This window comes from Ischnura elegans, chromosome 4, assembly GCF_921293095.1.
Source record: "Ischnura elegans chromosome 4, ioIscEleg1.1, whole genome shotgun sequence".
Taxonomy (NCBI): Eukaryota; Metazoa; Arthropoda; class Insecta; order Odonata; family Coenagrionidae; genus Ischnura; species Ischnura elegans.
This window is the reverse complement of record NC_060249.1, coordinates 90,417,610-90,435,425: the sequence shown is the minus strand read 5'-3', so window position 1 is coordinate 90,435,425 and position 17,816 is coordinate 90,417,610. Positions and strand designations below refer to the sequence as shown.

The 17,816-nt window shown below is 41.5% G+C and overlaps 1 protein-coding gene across 1 annotated transcript in view; it reads right to left on the bottom strand.

Moving 5' to 3' along the window:
• The window catches only part of LOC124156893 (paired box pox-neuro protein), a 183,932-nt gene extending 171,476 nt beyond the window's left edge, over nt 1-12,456 (bottom strand). Inside the window, exon 1 of the mRNA XM_046531379.1 lies at nt 11,521-12,456. The gene's annotated coding sequence lies outside the window, so the exon portion shown is untranslated. The remainder of the gene's footprint in view (nt 1-11,520) is intronic.
• Between the last annotated feature and the right edge of the window lie 5,360 nt (nt 12,457-17,816).

Below are 17,816 nucleotides of genomic sequence, written 5' to 3'. Positions count from 1 at the left end.
TCGAAACTTACCCGATTTAATCACTCGGGTAGGTTTCCACAAAATAATTTCGTCCGTTGAAATAGTAAGTGAAATATGACGGCAAAATAGTGGCAAATTACATAATTACTATCCATTTCTTGTCAATCTCTCAGTTGCTGGTATATTGTTGAATGAGGAAGTTTGGTAGTCTAATGAGTAGAGCGTTCTGCTACTAACCGACTAGTCCCTGGTTCATTCTTACACCTCAAACTAAAATCGTCGATTTGTGATGCCACCCGAGGAATGGGATTCGCCCCCCTACCTTGAATGTGCGTTCGTAACACGCATGTGGCTTCGTCTGGAGTGAGCGTCACCGATATCCACGAATATGACAAAAGAGGATCTTCAATTCGGCGTCTAAATATGCGTTGTCACCGCGCATTTAAATGGTTTAACAATGGTCGCCACTCGCATCGCTGACGGACAAATTGATCCGAGTTTCACGGGAAAAAATACGGTGTAATTGGGGTTTTTAACCGAAATTTATATTCCTGATGTTTCGATCTATCAAATCCATAACTTTGCAATGTTATACCTCGCATTTGCGAAGACCATGCCGCAAAATATTGGAAAAAAGTGGATCGCATTGCACTCATCACCAGGCCGCAGACTGTTTTGAAAGCAGATTAAAATGCGACCGAAGAGGCAACAGAAATCACCCTTCTATGGGATGAAATTGGGACTCCCCTTGCCGATACCTATGGAAACCAACCTTCGGATTGAAGTACTAAGCGGGAGAATTAATGGAACATTAAATTCATCCGTTGCGTTATGAATTTTTTAACATTTTCTCATTAAATCTTCCACTCCACAAAAATAACTGGTACATGTATTCGTTCTTGCCTCTTTTGTCCGAATAACTAAATATTTTTACTTTTTCTTGCTCTTTTTCTCTCTTTTTCCGTGCGTAACATTTTTTAAATTATCTTTCCTCCCCTAATGAACAGCGCAACGGTTTATAAGTTTTTTTTAAATTATTTGTTGAAGATAAATCGATTATTTTTTAAATATTAGTCATTCGTCCAATGTTAGGTTCAACGAAAGACCACATAGGCCAGCAAATTACATGATTAGCTACTCGATTGCCACAGCTTTTAATCCTACCCCTCGGATTCTGTACCGATGATTTTATACGTGTACTTTATTATTTTCTGGGGCGTAAGGATGTTATCCACGGTTTTGAATCCCGTGACATTCATGTATCATGGATCCGAAGCGTGATCGGTAACCGTGATTGAGAATGCTTTTTTGAGGAAGACTCGCCGGTGCAAGCCCTATCTATTTGTCTCCAGGTCATCTATTTAGTTCACTTTGCGAGGCATTGATCCCATTTTTTCTCATTTTCGATATTCACGACTCTCAACCTAGCAGTGGCCTCCTAGCGTGTAGGCTTTTGAAAGTCGTCTATGCTCCATTTAAAAGGGATTGGGTACCTTGGAAAGTGGTGTTACATATTCTACTGTGGTAGTTTCCATCGAATATTGGTGAATTATGAAGAATTACTGCCACACCAGTGATGAAGTAAAAGAGAGTTTTACGCATTGAAGAGTAAATTTTAGTAGATTTCGAATATAGAGGAGCTGATTAAGCATTACTATATTTGAAAATGGATACTGGATTGAACAAGGATGCCGGATTCTCTATTTTTTATAAAATGTGGTTACAGTGTTTCATTTTTGATAACTCATAATATTTGATAAATCCCTCAATAGCTCCCTCTGACAAAGATAACTTTGCATTTTGTATAAAGCTTCCAGTTTTTTCCATACTGCCGCTTGCGATATACCCATTGTCATCAATTCAAATTGAACTTCTTCAATTTAGCTTGCTTATCGAATCAATATCGACCACGTCCTCAATCGGTTCTTACACTCTTCCCTGTCACTTTCCACGCCGACGAGTGAATATCTGAAACCAAAATTTTTTTAATTAACCGGAAAGGAAAAACTTCTTTTACGCGACCTGAATATCGGCTACAAGTTAAAAGAGGGCCAGTGAGTTTCAGAAAACCTCACAAATTACTATTTGTTTTAACGAAATACGTCATATTTACATTCTTCACGGCGTTCTAAAAGGTAGAAAGAGAAGACACGAGCTATACATAAGCCTCATGTAGAAAACTAAGAAAAAGGCTTCAGAGCGATAGATAACGCGTTTTACAGCGCAAATAAAATAGTGTTTCGATTTTTTTACATCCACCTTGTCCGGTATAGCCCCTAAATTTCTACTGAGGAGAATGACGCTTCGGAAGCTTAACTAATTATAGCACTCGAATGAAAATTGGGGGCTTCTGTTTCGAATCCCGGTCAAGGCGAACGATTTTTTCTCTGTGGATTTTTCGTACGAAGAGTTTTTATTAAAGCGTGGGCTAAAGGAGAGACCACGTGCTAATTACAAAATTACTCGTCATCGACGATATAATAGGAAGGGGTGCGAAATGATATTAGAAAGAAGGGAACACCTGATGCGCGGGGGAGCTAAGGACCCAAGATTATGGCAACCAGCCCCTTTGGCGGGTCCATTCCTACGCGTTAGTGTCTCCCAGACAAAAATGTTTACAGATTGAAATGAAGGCATATAAATGAAAGAGTATCTATGTGCCTAAATAAGTAATTAAGGCATAAGTCGAAAAAGTACCTTCCTTGAAGGTCTAAAAACCGCCCAAATAGTAAAAATAACACCCTTGCGTCGAGCTTACTGCCTGACGTGCTAACCCGTCTTTAGTCGCTGGAACCAAGAAACGGATGGGAATTAGGTAGCGTATTTACTTCCATTTTTCTTAACGTTATTCGAATATAATTCCAGAATTGTATGTGATAACACCTTTTGCATGGTATAATTTTGAGAATACTCACCTCAGTACTGAAATAATCAATTTTTTAATATTGAAATAACTAGGTACAATTTTCCGCAATATCAGTTTTAATCCGACCCAGTTTTCAATTTGAAAACATCATCTCCAAAGTGATTAAAAATTTATAAATCATTAAGATCCCGTTCGCGGTAAGAACTTCCAAGACTTCGATCCTCACTATGAAACCCTGATTGGATTTGAATTTATTTTGTGATCATTTCATCTTTGTATTTCAATATCGACAAATTTAATTACATATCTTCGGATTTTATACGGCCAATTTCTCTCTTTGAAGGTTTATCCAATTTCGACTCTGACGACGATGATATTATATTAAAACCTTTGTTGGATTTAGATTTATTTTTTCAAAATTGCATCATTTTATTCTAATGTGGACAAATTACACTCATATCACTGGATTCTTCTTCTTCCTTTGAAGAATTATCTGCCCTTCTTGACCGTTCGAATGATCAGATCCTTCGCTGTCCCCGTTTAGCAAGGCATTTGTGCTTTGCATGGAGGCCGAGTTTTTAGATGCTTCCCGATAGCGGAACATCCAATGATTGAGAGGCGAACAAAGGGAGTAGTTGTACATTCGGCCGTATTTTGCGACCGGCGTGCATAAACAAGCGCGAGTCGTGATGCGGGAGAAGGAAAATGGCGGCATTTTCTCCACCGTATCAAAGCGCATATTTATGTGTCCTCTATCCATCCCCTAACCACTCTTACAAGGGATAACGATCGAGCTCTGGTGGTGAAAGCATATGGTTTGCCCATTCTCGTTCCCCGTTCGATATCGCCCCTCAGTAAAAATAATTCCAGTGAGATAATGGTAAACCCTCCATTAGCTTTCGAAAGACCCATTCTTAATAGAGTTTGATCTAATTTTTTCTAAATTTTAAAAACATTTTCGTATAAATTTTAATAAACGAAGGCCACGATTTATATTCTAGTAGCATTCAAACAACTTACTATTTTCCGGCTACCCGGCGTTAGTTCTTAAAAAAATGTCATCATTCTGTCGAGTTCCTGATGAATTCCAATTGAACATTTAGCATCGCCTCGCCGACAAATGCTGGTTCTAAACATGGAATGGATCCGGATAATTTACAGTGATACGTAAGCATTGATCAAGCATACATTTTCTTTGTCCTATTCCATTGTCATTCTGGTTAAAGCATATAAGGTGTAGAGTTAGTAATAGCAACTTCAGTTTAATTTATAATTCCACCTTGGCCGATATTGTATGATAAATATTGTTGACCAGTATTGTTGAACAATCAACTGTAGTTGCGGATTTTTTACTAGGAAACGACAGTATCCAAAATTTTCTTACGTTCCGCATTCATGGTTTTACTGCTTATAATTTTGTGGGAACTCGGGGAAAACCGTGTAATCAACACTAGTTTCAGTCTAACCAGCCTTGAAGACATTAATTTGTTCGAAAATATTCATGAAATGCTTGGCTTTCCGGTTTGTATTCAGTTTTGTTTTATCCTATTCCAACCCACGGAGGGATTTACCCGAGAGCCTGATATAAAAGGCTATGAGGAGTCACCGACGTATTACGGAAAAATGAGGGTGTTGAAACTGCAGTGTCTATCGAATAGTGGGGAATAAAACATAGTAGTAAGCTTCCTGGTATTATTCTCATTCATGACCTTAATTGTATGGGATGACGCTTGATTGAATCTCTTAACCATGATAAAAATTGTATGAATCACCAGGCAGTATTCGTGACGTGATACTTCGTTGTTCCTCTCTTTTTATTAGTTTTTTGGCACGTTTTGAGGAATTGATGTGTCATCACTCCTCTCAACCTAATCAACGCCATAGGTATTAGTGAAATTCACTGAGCGACCAAGTGTTCCTATTCCATACGCACAAATTCCTTTCGATGGCCATATCGTTCGTTGGCAAAAATACTTAAACCACGTGGAGGCCTTAAAACATCTGTACCTATATCTGCGAATATGTCTATCTCGGTGGAATAAAATTAAAAGCGAGGGAAATTTCTGAGTTTTATATTATTTGACCCTACCCTTATTTGTCATGCTCACGATGAATTTTCTAAAAAGATGATCCCATACCGATGGAGAAGAGCATTGCTCTCCGATGCTTCTCCTTCGATCTTAGGCATAGATACGAGGTGCATCGTGAACCGAGTGGAGGGCTGAATCTGCATTGGGCCTGGACAGCGGTTGGCTTTCCGTCACCGCCAGGGACGCAGGGGATATCCGCTTGCTTCCGTCCGCTCCCTCTCCCTGACCGAGATACATATCCTGGCCGGTGGGTATTTTACGATCGCCACCGCATCGGGTCGCGTCTCTTCACCAAACTGAGACTCGCTATTGGTTTGTTATCATCACGCATCGAAGAAATGTGGACGCTGTATTGGACGGCGAAAGAAATTTCGAAACTTGAACCAGGCGCCTGGGAGTATGTGCATCACTTCTGCCTTGCCTTTCCAATTTCTCACGGTTTGTCACGTCGCTTCCTCCACCTTAGTCATCAATCCTCGAACTGGAGGTCCCATATTGTTGTTGGCGTGAACGAATTCGTTACCATGACCGCTATCCCAGAAATCAACTCATTGCAATACTAATAAAAAAATTATGCATGGCAATATTTCCTCTAGATTTTATTTTAACACGACGCGTTTAGTTGTTACAAACAACAATAAAAAAGCCGCTACTCGCATTAGTATTTCTTCATACGACCTAACCGTCGTAATAAAACCTGTGAAAGGGCGCGACATTAATATTTTCGTGTCTTCTGAACATCGAAAGGTGTATATTTATCAGAAGGAAATTTGAGCAATTTCAATTTCACTTTAGGTCGCAGAAAAAAGTCACAATTTACCATTTTCATAATTTGCCATTTTAAATTATACACATTTTATTCACCAAGTGATATTTTTGTAAGTGTATGTGTCGTGTTAACACGATGCTTCACTCCCGGTCAACCGGTCATATTTTGCCTTTCATTGGTAGCATATCCGAGAAGGAACTGAGGCAAAATTTTCAAATTTTAAAATGCAGGTAAATTTTGAAAAGAGATTGCATTTTGTATAAGGCACATACGCAGTATGTACTCTGAAATTTTCAAGATGATAGCATACGTTTTAAACTGGTTAATCGTCACGTAAAAAAGACATGTTGAGTGGGAGTGATGCGCCCTTTTAAGCATCATTGAGAGGTTATAGACGGATGAAGCACTGAACAGTGAGCAGCCATAACACACACCATATAAACTACAGAGAAAATGGAGTCACAAATTTATGGTATCTAAAATTGCACTTGAGGAGTTGCTATTCAGGCCGTGGGGGAAAATACGAAAGCCATGGGGATAGAATGAAAAAGTAATGAACAAATAATAGAAGAAGTTAATGAAAGCATATTACATTTTTAGAAATAATAGGTATAGAAGAGAAAAATTCATCAGGGATGTAATACAGCAAGTTCTGCTCTTAACCAACGTATAAGGAGGAAAAATGTGGTAAATAAACCACAAGTTACGTACCAGAGCGGCTCAAAGCATAGTGATGGAGTATGTGAGTATGATGTCGGGCATAATACCCTTTGCTGAAGATGCGACTTTTAAGAGCTTGCGGCTATCTTCACATGGTACGGCTTTTATGACTCCATTAATGCAATTTAGGTATCAATTGTTCGTAAAACTCAAGAAGAGTTAAAGAAGTAAGTAGATATGCAAAACATGAGAAGACGATAATGTGGAACTTTCAGAGAGAAGTGGAAATTCTCTATTAATCAGTTATTGAAACGTCCTTACTAACTAAAAATATGATTGCCTTCCAATCCGAAAATGAAGTGGATGAGTACGATCTTATCCATGGGTCCCCACGAATTTCGAGGATTTTTGTCAGAGGGCTCAACCCGGTAAATTTACCTAGTGTGATTATTACGGGAACGATGATTCGTTCAACCTGTTCATTTTTCATTTCCAGGTAAAATATCATTTTTGTATACTAACATAATAATTTAAATCATCACTTCGTACGTTATGAGACGATTACATCTCTTATGATTTTTTTTATTCAAATTCGTTTGTCTAGTATATTTCCGAGCCAGCCGGAGCACCATGACAGAAAAGGTTAATAAATTTAATTGATTGCCCCTTCTAGTGTTTTGGCGATGAGAATTTGGATGTTATTCTATTAAAAGAAGCCTTAGGCATGTAAATTTAAGCCGTTGCTACTTTAAATTTCTCACAAGGCTGTGGACTAGTTTTGAGGCAATGAATATTACGATCATAAAACCGACTATTATTTAGTGATGAACATAAATGCAGCAAAACCACAACAGCTATGGTATTCAGCTCTATTCATTAGTATTTTGTGCATAAACTCCTTTATCATCCCTTATCCACTTCTTGTAAATGAGAGAAACACAGTATTACTTCTCCTATGAGGTATCTCCTTGTAATGATAGATGCATCAGGGATTGTGGTCCACGTTTTTGTTGGCTCGTAACAGCAGTAACTTTCAAATTAAAAAAAATTTTAATCAGGGTACTATAATGAGAACGTGGTCATACAAGGTGCAGATAATTTTCTTTTGGAGTACAAAAAGTGCTTCAGCACCTTTTTCCCAGCGTTGAATTATTTTCTTATAATGCAATGAGTAACGCCTCCTTGTCGGAGAGATTTTGTGCGATTTTGAATCAATAGGGAATCAAATATGGGTACAATAAATGTAACATTCCTTGTTAACTCGCCGAATTAGCTTGACAGGATTCTACCAGCAACAACTCAAAGGGCCGTATTCATAGTCGCGTCTTGATTGTTAACTTGAGACCGTCTTCATGAAGACCGCCTTATTGGTCAAGGCGAGCTTATTTGGTTGCCGCTTTCATAGTCAACAAATAAGCTCGTCTTGACGAAGCTGATCTTGATCAAGCTCGTCTCATTCAACAATTACTTGAAACCGTCTTGTTTGGCGACTATGAAACGGAAATTGCGAATAAGCCCATGCTTGTGGCGATCTTCATCAAGCAAATGCTCAAGACGCGACTATGAATACGGGCCAAAGAATAAAAAAATAGCCTTACCCCTCTTTCACTGGTGTTTAATTTATGGCACGAGTAAAAGTTTTGCATTGCTTCATTACTTATTTTTTATTCATGCACTGAAAATAGGAAAAAAGACAGGTTCGCCATGTAGCACAAATTTCAATTCTGAGCTACACTACGCTAACTCATGATAGACCAAAGCCTCCGGAAAACCGAATCATTCCATTGCTAAGAGTTGCCAAGGAATGCTACATATTCAATTTTCAGGTCAGATTCTCTAGTTATATTTATGTTAACTTGTGCATGCGAAGGCGAATACATTTCCCAACATGAAAGTTCATTGATATTGGGGATTCATGTTCTGAAACATTTTTTTCTTCTCCTAGGAAAATTAATGAACACAAAATGAATACATTTGGGTATAATTGTTTCGATCTGCGCAAGATTTCGTAAAAATTTTCGTGTTGCCGTTTAGCAATTTTTTTGTGAAATAAGTCTTTATTTTTGTGATAATAACCATAGCCACTGCGAGAAAGAAATTAGTTTTACCCCATACCTACTGGTGTTTCACTCACTACGCCAGTAAAATTTTGTGTGGCTGTATAATTAATTCTTTATTCTTACAATTAAAATAGGGTTGGTATGTACAAGCTAAATAAGTATATCTAGAGAATCTGACTTGAAAATTGTATGTGTAAAATTCCTTAGTAGCTCCCCCACTTGCAATTCCCCAGTTGCAACGGTTTGTTAAAGTTCTAACGGAGATTTTATTTAAACTACAGTGTATAAAAAGAAACCAACATGATGGCTCTTCATCTTTAAATCCGCCGTCCTCTTAATCAACTGACGCGGAGCGGCATTGACTAGGAGCCGCCAAATTTCGCCGCACCGGCGGCGACGTTTTCATCCCACCATTCGGGGTACCCGAGTGTATGCGGCGTTACAGCTTTCGCCTTTCCGTGGCGAAAATCACCGTTTTCCCCGCATAATTGCAGGCCTCCCGCCTCTCAGCGGCTACAGCCCACTTTACACTTCTGAAGCTTGTTTCGGTCGCCTCCTAATATTCTCCCGTTCCCTCCAACCTCTTCTCTCAACATATCCCCCAAACCTCTTTATTCCGAAATGATAAAACATTAGCGCAAGAATGGGAAGAAGAAGAAGAAAAAATATTTACCGAGCGCATCGCTGAAGGCTGTTTTCGCTCCTTATTCGCAAACAATTTTTGCGAGATTTCGGTGTTCGTCTCTCAAAGTGAAAAAAATAATAAATCGGGGGAAAATAAAAGGAAAGGAGAAAAAAAAACATTTTAGTCAAAGATTTGCTCTCCTTGGATGCCGTTTAACCAAGCTGCCTCATGAAAATCGAAAATTACACCTTCCGTCAATATATGCGCCGTTTGCGGAGAATTCCGCTCCGAACGGCAATCTGCAGAGGAAACTAAAGGAAGCCGAATGATATGCGCCAACTTTACGTTTTCTTATTGTGTTTCGTGGAATGAATTATGGCGTGGGTTAAGTAATTTCGTGGTTTACACAGCGGTTGCGAATAAAAATGGGATTACATCGAATTCATGCGTCGAAAGTAAACTAAAAAGACAATTTTTGTGCGTTGATGACTTCGTAAGACGGGCCCTTCAAATATGCCATCGGCGCGGAAATAGAACCGCTATTAGTTAAGGTGATATTGTACGGCCATATAATACCTATAGACTTGTGATTACATGATACATCTAGCCAATGTGCGCTACCGTACTAAAAATTAAATGAGTTAAAAAATTAAATTACCAGCATTCATATGCCCAAAATAATCTAAAATTCCTTACTCAACATTAGCGGCCGGGTTCTTTCAATGAGAAGCTTCGCTGCCTTGATTTCACGGTTTATGGATCGTTTCTTAATGCATCTTAATCAGTTAACTTTGTCATATCCCTAATTTATCACCCATAACATTAATAACTTTCCCCTATCTGATATCAGCTATTTACCGCAAAGGTGCCTAATTTCAAAGTTATCCTCCAGGGTCCGCAAATGTTGAAAGCATTTAATACTTAATGAATTTATACTTTAAAAATCATTTTCACTTTACGGATCTTTGAATAATTTCAATAAATTTACTTCCATTTATATCGCAATCATAGCGCGAAGTCATTATGAAACAGTGCTATTACAAAATAAATTTGGAAAAAACCGTAACTAATAACTTCAATGTCATAGTTTCATTTGCAGTCATTGGATAATAAATCCAAATATGGTGTGGTATGCCTAACTAGAACGTTAAGCCGTCCTTTTGTCTACATAAATACTGAATTACTCCATGTCCAAAGTTTAATGGTCAGGAAATCGTAATACACAAACACCAAATCATATAACATAACCAGATTTGCATTTCTTATACAATGACTGCAAATGAAACTATGACATTGAAGTTATTAGTTTCAATTTTTTCCAAATTTATTTTGTAATTGAACTGTTTCATAATAGCTTCGCGCAGAGTTTTAATTGGTTTTAAACATATTGTTGCAGGTATTGCGTTGACTCTACATATACCATGGTGGTACTATCTGTATACCCACGTATACAAATTTTCTTTTTTCATGAATAGCTAAAATGTCTAATGAACTACATTTTCAACTGATTGAGAATGTAATACTTAGCACGTACTGGAAACCGCACGAGCCTATTACTCAATAGTTTATGCACCCCTGTCGTAAATTCGATGAAGTAGAATTTTGTTATTTTTTCGTGAGGAGATAATTTTTGATTATTCTATGCACCCTTTTTAAACTGAAATCCACACTTGCTTTTCAAGATCAATTCTTCGGCAGGAATAGCATGCACGAGTCGTTGACGTATGCATGTAAAATTCGTAAATCTCAATTGGCCGAAGAAATGCATACAACATTATGGAAAATGACAAAAAATTATCAAGCATAGGAATCCTTTGTACTTGTACCGCGAAAGTTTGCAGAAGTTTTGTTAGTAGTGTTCAGTATCATTAATAGATAGTCGAAGCCTGAGTCCTATACACAAAAAAGAAGTATTATCGATGGATTGTGAACAGTATGAGCTTATAAGTGAAATAAAACTCCTGAATTTTAAAATAGCAAACTTTGCCAGTTGGTATGCTGAAAGAATTGTGTGGTAAATACGCTGCAATAAAATAGAAATGACTTCCAATTTCAGTCATCGATCTCTAACGCTTGTACTTGATATTGGCTGGGCATTAACTGGTACTACAACTATGTACCAAACGTTTCTCTCTGGCGCACATTTAGATACTAATTTGCAGCAGAATAAGCAGGGGATAAATAGTATTGGCGATAATAAATCAATCCTACTGCAAGAAAGTATTCCACCATTTTATGCTATTTATAAAGTGGCTTTAAAAGATTAATCGGGATAGTATTCTACAGTCATCCAACACGTTACGGTGGAGGATAGAATGCGAGGAAAAGGATATCTTTTTACAATCTTGCTTAAGCTCCTTTCTTATACCTATCAACTTGTTTCCTAACAATAAGAAGTGGTACTGGAACCATTCCCTTTTCATCATGCTTGCTAAAACTTTCGATAGGAGGAAAACAATAAAAAGTAAGGATTAAAATGCTTGACTCACCGTTTTTTCCCGAAGATTTTCGTCAGAACTTCTTGGTCGTGTGCTTTTCGGTCCCCTTGTCTTCTCCACCTCTTCTTTTGTCTCCTTCCTTCTTATCTTCTCTCTTCTATACGTATCTCTCCGCTTACTCTTTTATCTTCCTTTCTCCTATCGGTCCGCACCTCAAAACCTCGGCACCGGGATTGCCTTTCTCGAGTGGTGCGATATAATTGCGGCCGACTAATAAACCGGTGTGAGGAAAAGGTCCACGCTTAGCTTTTTCTTACAATATCACGACTCCTCCTCCACCTACCCTGAGGTATTTATTTCCCCCGTGCGATTTTATTCAATAACAGCCTCCCCCTCCTCCTTCAGGTTCACGCGAAGGGAGATATCGTACAATGGTTGGGAGCCATTAACATGGAAATGCCTCCGAAGGTCCAGCCTCACTTTGCTTCCGAGCGCGAAAAGGGTGTTGGAAGAGAAATGGTGCGAGACCTGTGCCCTGTGGCACCCCTCTCTCAGCCGGCTTATCACGTTTTTCGACTCGCCTAACTGTCGATGTTTTTGATTTTTTTTAATGCTCCGAACTAGTATTATTTTCGCACCATAGTATCCCAGCTCCACGTCGCGGGGTGTTGCGAAAAAACCTACCCCTTGCCGTGCGCGCGAGATCTTCGCTCCAGTGGTCTCACCCCCGCGAAAAACCTTTCGGAGCAATAATAATTACGGCGAGGCCGGGCCGGTTGATGATAAACGACTGACCGGGACAAAGGGGGTATCTTCTTCCTCCTCTGCTCACGCCTCAACCCCCCTCACAATTTCCCAGAGTTCCTCGCGGCTCCGCTCTTCCACCCACCCCCCAAGACACTGAGTGGATCTGCCCTTCTGCCACCTCGGGTCTCTCCGGTACCACTATAAACGATCTTGCCGGTCCGGATCACTCCTGAGAGAGGTGTTAAGTCCGACGGAGAGTAGCTCCACCCCTCCTGTTATTCATCCCCACCCTTAGCAGTGATGAATCCTCCCCCCTCTCCCGCACCCTCGCGGTCACACCGAGAAGCACGCAGTGATCCCACCTCCGCCCTGAGTGGGCTGTCGCCGGTCTGATGTGGGATGGGTTATGGCAGGTGATGCGTACTGTCCACTCGAAGTATAGGGGATGTGGGGGGGAAATGAGGGTGCAGGACGGGATTGGTAGGTGGCAGAGGTGTCCGCCACTGCGCCTCCTCATTAACCTCTCGGCGGTACGGACGCAAGACGCGAGCGCCACGCCCCCACCTCTCCCCGCGGAGAAATATGCAAATAAGTAAGGGGATCTATTCTCGCGACGCCAGCCCCATCTTTATTCTTTCTCCCCTAACTATTCTGTAAGCGGTGGAGACTTTAAGCAGTCGAGTTATTTTTTATAATAATAATAATACCTATGTCCTCCCCTCAATTACTCAAATTCATCGCTAAAAATTCCCTGCTCTTTTGATGGATCGCCGTTTTTTTACGATCGGTCACCAAAAAAAATTGATCTCTCGGTTCCCGTTTTCAGGGCGGTCTTATTTCTCCACGCGCGGTTCTCTCCCGAAAGGGGGCGTGAGCGTGGAGAATCTCTGCGGCCGGAAAAGATGAAAAGGATTTGGTCTCTCCGCTCCGGGAACCTTACCGAGAATAATTATATTCTCGCCTCCACCGCGTCAGGTGTTCAAGGAGGAATGTCGGAGATCTGTTTTTTTTCCTCTCTCTCTCTCTCGTGCACCCGCGTCCGGTGTGAGACCGGTTACAGTTTTGGAGACCTGCGTGCCTAACCAATGCAAATTTCGTCCGCTCCCAATCGACCCTCTTGTCACATGGGATTTGAGGTCTTTCGCAACGGCAGAGCGGTCGTTCTGTTACTTCACTCGGACCTCGGGGTAATCAGGATGATAAATCAGGTGCACCAAATTTTTATGACCTCCACGTAGGTGTCACTCATTCGTTTGATTCAAGGCGCTCCCAGCCCACCGGGAGATATCTTTTTTCTTAGTGATTCAATCGCTCTGCAGACTGCTATGCCGGTCATTGAGTCAAATATGGAATTGGACTAGTATCAAGCTCGTATTATCCTGGAATTCTCACACACTTAGACTTCTCAATTTTACGCACCCAAGTAGATATTATGAGGCCCTGTCATTCGATTCAGCCATTCGTTAACTCCACTTTTTATCAACAACCAACCGAGTATGAGCCAGCCGAGCAGCGCACTTCGGTATAATCGAAACTTCGGGAATATATTTCTGATACGCCTTACTATAATCTCGCTTTGAACGTATCACTCCCTTTCTCCCGAGAAACTCATCAATATATATACCTCTTCTGCCTACAGTCTATGGGCGGTTACCACACGGATATATGCTTCACTATTCATCGCTGATAATATTGCTGATCTAAGATATTTCGTAAGTCCGTAAAAGCCTCACTGAAACTCAGTCCTCATCAGGGTAACCCCTCTCATCACTCAAGCCCTAGAGTATGAGGGTGCCATTCGTCCTCCGCTGCTGACGGGGGCCGCAATCTCGAACCACTTCGCCGGCGACCGCCAAGATCCCTCCCTGGGCAACTCCGACGCCGCCTCCGCAGACGAGTCCTCGGATCTCCCCGCTCTCTCTCTCTCGGGATCCCTTTCTAGGGGGGCTGCGGAGATTTCGCCGCCGGGTGGTCGAAGGGGCTTCTGCCGGCCGGGGTCTGCCTCCTCTCCCGTGCTTCCGTCGAAATAGCCGGCGTGGACGAAATAAAAAAAACACTGCGGCCGCGCGGGGAAGGGGATGGAGGTGCCTCTGGTGGCCCTTATTCAAGAGAGCGCGTGTCTGTGTGTGTTGGTGAGAAGCCGGCCTCACCTCCTCCCTCTGAGGGTCGAGTAAAAATGATTACGGGCGAAAGAGTGGAAGAGGTGGGAGGTTAGACCGGGAAGAAGGGGGAAGACCTCGCACAGTGGTGGGGGAAGGCACGAGAGCAACAGAGTGGCCGGAGGGGGGGGAGGAACAGGTAGGGGAAGGGGTAGAGTTGGGAGAGGGGGGGGGCTTGCGGGAAAGTTTGCCGGGGTGGAACGGGATGGACTTTTGGAGGAGGGGGAACTGTTTAGTGTTGGAGTGGGGGGATAGTGGCGATATGTGGGGGGAGGGTATTTTGATACCGGAGGTCAGGAAGGTGTTCGGAACAGGAGTGGCCACGGTCAGATAAATTGCGGGAGGGATTGGCGCGGTGGCTTCAAGTATGTCCATAGCGGAGGATGGGCTATAATCGATGTTGGGCTTACACTATTTCGATTATCATCCAGTTTTCTATGGTCCTCGGTGGTTGACTGTTGTTAGGTTGTGAAATCCAGTGGCGGATCTATAGGGGGGGTGGCTAAGGTGGCTAAAGCCCTCCCCCCTTGGACATGCAATTTACACTTGATAGAATGGTAATTTTTGTTCGGACCCGCAATACATCGGGGAGTTTACCCCATACTTAGCCCCCCCCCTTGTCCCTATCCTTGATCCGCTACTGGTGAAATCCATAGTGAAATATAAACAACAAATACTGATTTCCAAACTTTAATATACTTTTCCAATACCGACTATGGTTTCGACACTATGCCGGTTCCAACCTCGATTTGGTCTCACCCTGCTCCGGGAACCTAACCGAGAATAATCGTAATCTCACATCAGAAATAACATTGAGTTTCGAAACCATGGTTGATAGTGGAGTTGTATTTTTAGTGTGAAAATTACCATTTGTTATTTATATTTCATCATGGATTTAACTATTTTCACCACGCCACCTGAAACGATTTCATAGGCTAGGTGTTAATAGTGATCCTACTATTGCCAGTCGATGATATCATATTCTAATTATTATGGTGTTTATAGCTCTGAGTAAAATATGCGGGAGCACTCAAGGTGGCTGTGCAGTTACCAAAATCTTAGGCAAGAGTTGAAATCCTCACTCAAGTATAATTATGGCAAATGGAAAATTTTTTTAACATATATATCTGATAAATGGATTTTGCAAATCCTGATACATCTCCATCTTCGCGAGTATTGAATAAAATATCTCATAGAAATGAAAAGAATGAAAACGAATTCTGTCGTCGTTCTCAGCCAATCGGACCCATCACGTGTTTTAGAAGTTTTCCATTTCAAGCTTTCTCTCATGCTCTGAAGCACTTCGAGAATACTTGTTCATGACCAACAGCTATGGATACTGATTTCCGATGTTTTAGAATGAGCATTCATAGTTGATTATGCACCGATGGCGGGCGTGTCTCGACAACCGGTGATGAAGCGAATTTGTAGAAACTAGTTTTATGCTAAAGGTTCATTTTCACATGTACAAGTTCCGAATTTCATATTTATAAGTAGGTAGTGCGAATGAAAACGGGAACTGATGAATTAAGTCGAAAGAGAGTGAGATGCCAAAGGCGTTCCTCAGTAATAGTACGATCTCCTTTTCGAAACGACCTTTTACGATTCCTTATGCAGGCTTCCGCGGGTCGATGAGTATGAAGGTACGTCTCTTTCGGGTAATACACCGCGTGGGTCCATTGTTCTCGGACGACAGTTTCGCCGGCGTTATAGTCGGCTTCTTCAGGTCAGTTAAGTAATGATGCAGTGAATTGGCCGCCTTATATATCTGTCCGTAGAGGCTAGGTCATCTGTGATTGGCTGTCGCTGCTGTGTCTTTTTCCACGCAAAACTCGTTTCCAGGCATGCGGAAGGGGATAGCCGTCTTTCCTATTGAAATTATCTTGAGTCTTGCTTATTTCGATGGCTTCCCGTATCAGGCGTGGAAAATATCTCCTTTCTTCGGAAATAAGCTTCGCTTCGTCAAAATTGATGTTATGGGTAGGGCCTGTCCATATGTGCTCTGCTATGGCAGAAAGTCGAAATTGTCTGTTTTTAGTTGCCCTTTGATGCTCCATTAGGCGGCACTTGAGGGTTCTGGAGGTCTGGCCTATGTAGCTACTCCCACAGCTGCACTTGACTTCATACACTCCGCTCTTCGACTGCGTAGGAACTCGGTCTTTTACTTTGACGAGAAGGCTTCTGGTCTTGGAGACGCAATTGAACCTTGTGATTACATTGCGTTTGCCGAGAACGCGTGAAATCCTCTCTGTGGTTCCTGCAACATAGGGGATCATTGCGAAAGCGGCAGGTTTCGATTTTTCTTCTGCAGGTTGGTCACCGGTCTTTAAAAGGGTCATATTCGCTTTCCTTTCTTCCCTCCGGATGATGTCTCGGTGGTATCCATTTTTCTCCATTACTTTCCTCAGGTGTTTTTTCTCCTTATCTAGGGAATTGTCGTCACAAATAGTTAGGGCTCGGTGGAATAGGGTCCTGATTACAGAGCTCTTCTGCAGTGGATGGTGGTGTGAAGAATATTGTAGGTACCGCTTCGTGTGGGTCTTTTTCCTGTAGACCTCATGGCCTAGTCTCCCGTCGGTCTTCTTCACGAGGACGTCTAAGAATGGTAGGCATTTGTCTTTTTCTATCTCCATCGTAAACTTGATGGAGTCGTCTTGCTGGTTTAAATGCTGTAGGAATGCTCCGTGCTGCCAAATGACGAAAGTGTCGTCTACGTATCTTAGGAAGAGTTTAGGTACAACCCTATAGGTACTCAGCGCCTGCTCCTCGAACTTTTCCATATAAAGGTTGGCGATGACTGGCGAGAGAGGAGATCCCATGGCCGCACCTTTCTTTTGTTCATAAAATTTCCCATTCCAAAGGAAATATGAGTTCTTTAAACAAAACTCCACCATCTTCGGGATGTCGTGCGGTAATCCTTCCCGCATATACTACTTCCCGCAATATTACTTTTGTATTAAAATATAAACTTTATTAATATTTGTATTAAAAATCTTGTCTAACTTTTAATCTAGAATGCGTCTGGGAATGTTCCCGTGCACCCCCTTCCCTAGATCCGCCTATGCCTGTACGCACTCGTCAGGCCGCAACTTGAATACGTGGCAAGCAAATGGGGCCGGTGCAGAAGGATTTAATCTGAAAACTAATTCAAATACTCAGGAAAGCTGCGCGATACATGAAATCTGCCGAGAGCGAACAGAGAGAGTAGTACAGCTTTTACGTGAATATAACTGGGAGCCGTTGAGAGACGGAGCTGCTTGGTAGGTTAAGATTGCCAGAGCAATGAAGAAGAGACATCTTTCAGAACGACACGAATAACAATATGTGAGAAGTCATCATCACCCAATAAGTCCAAATCCGACAGAGACGATAACGGATAACGATTACCGAACGGTTTGGTCTAAGAATTCGTTTCTCCCTCGAAATTTGAAGAAATAAAAT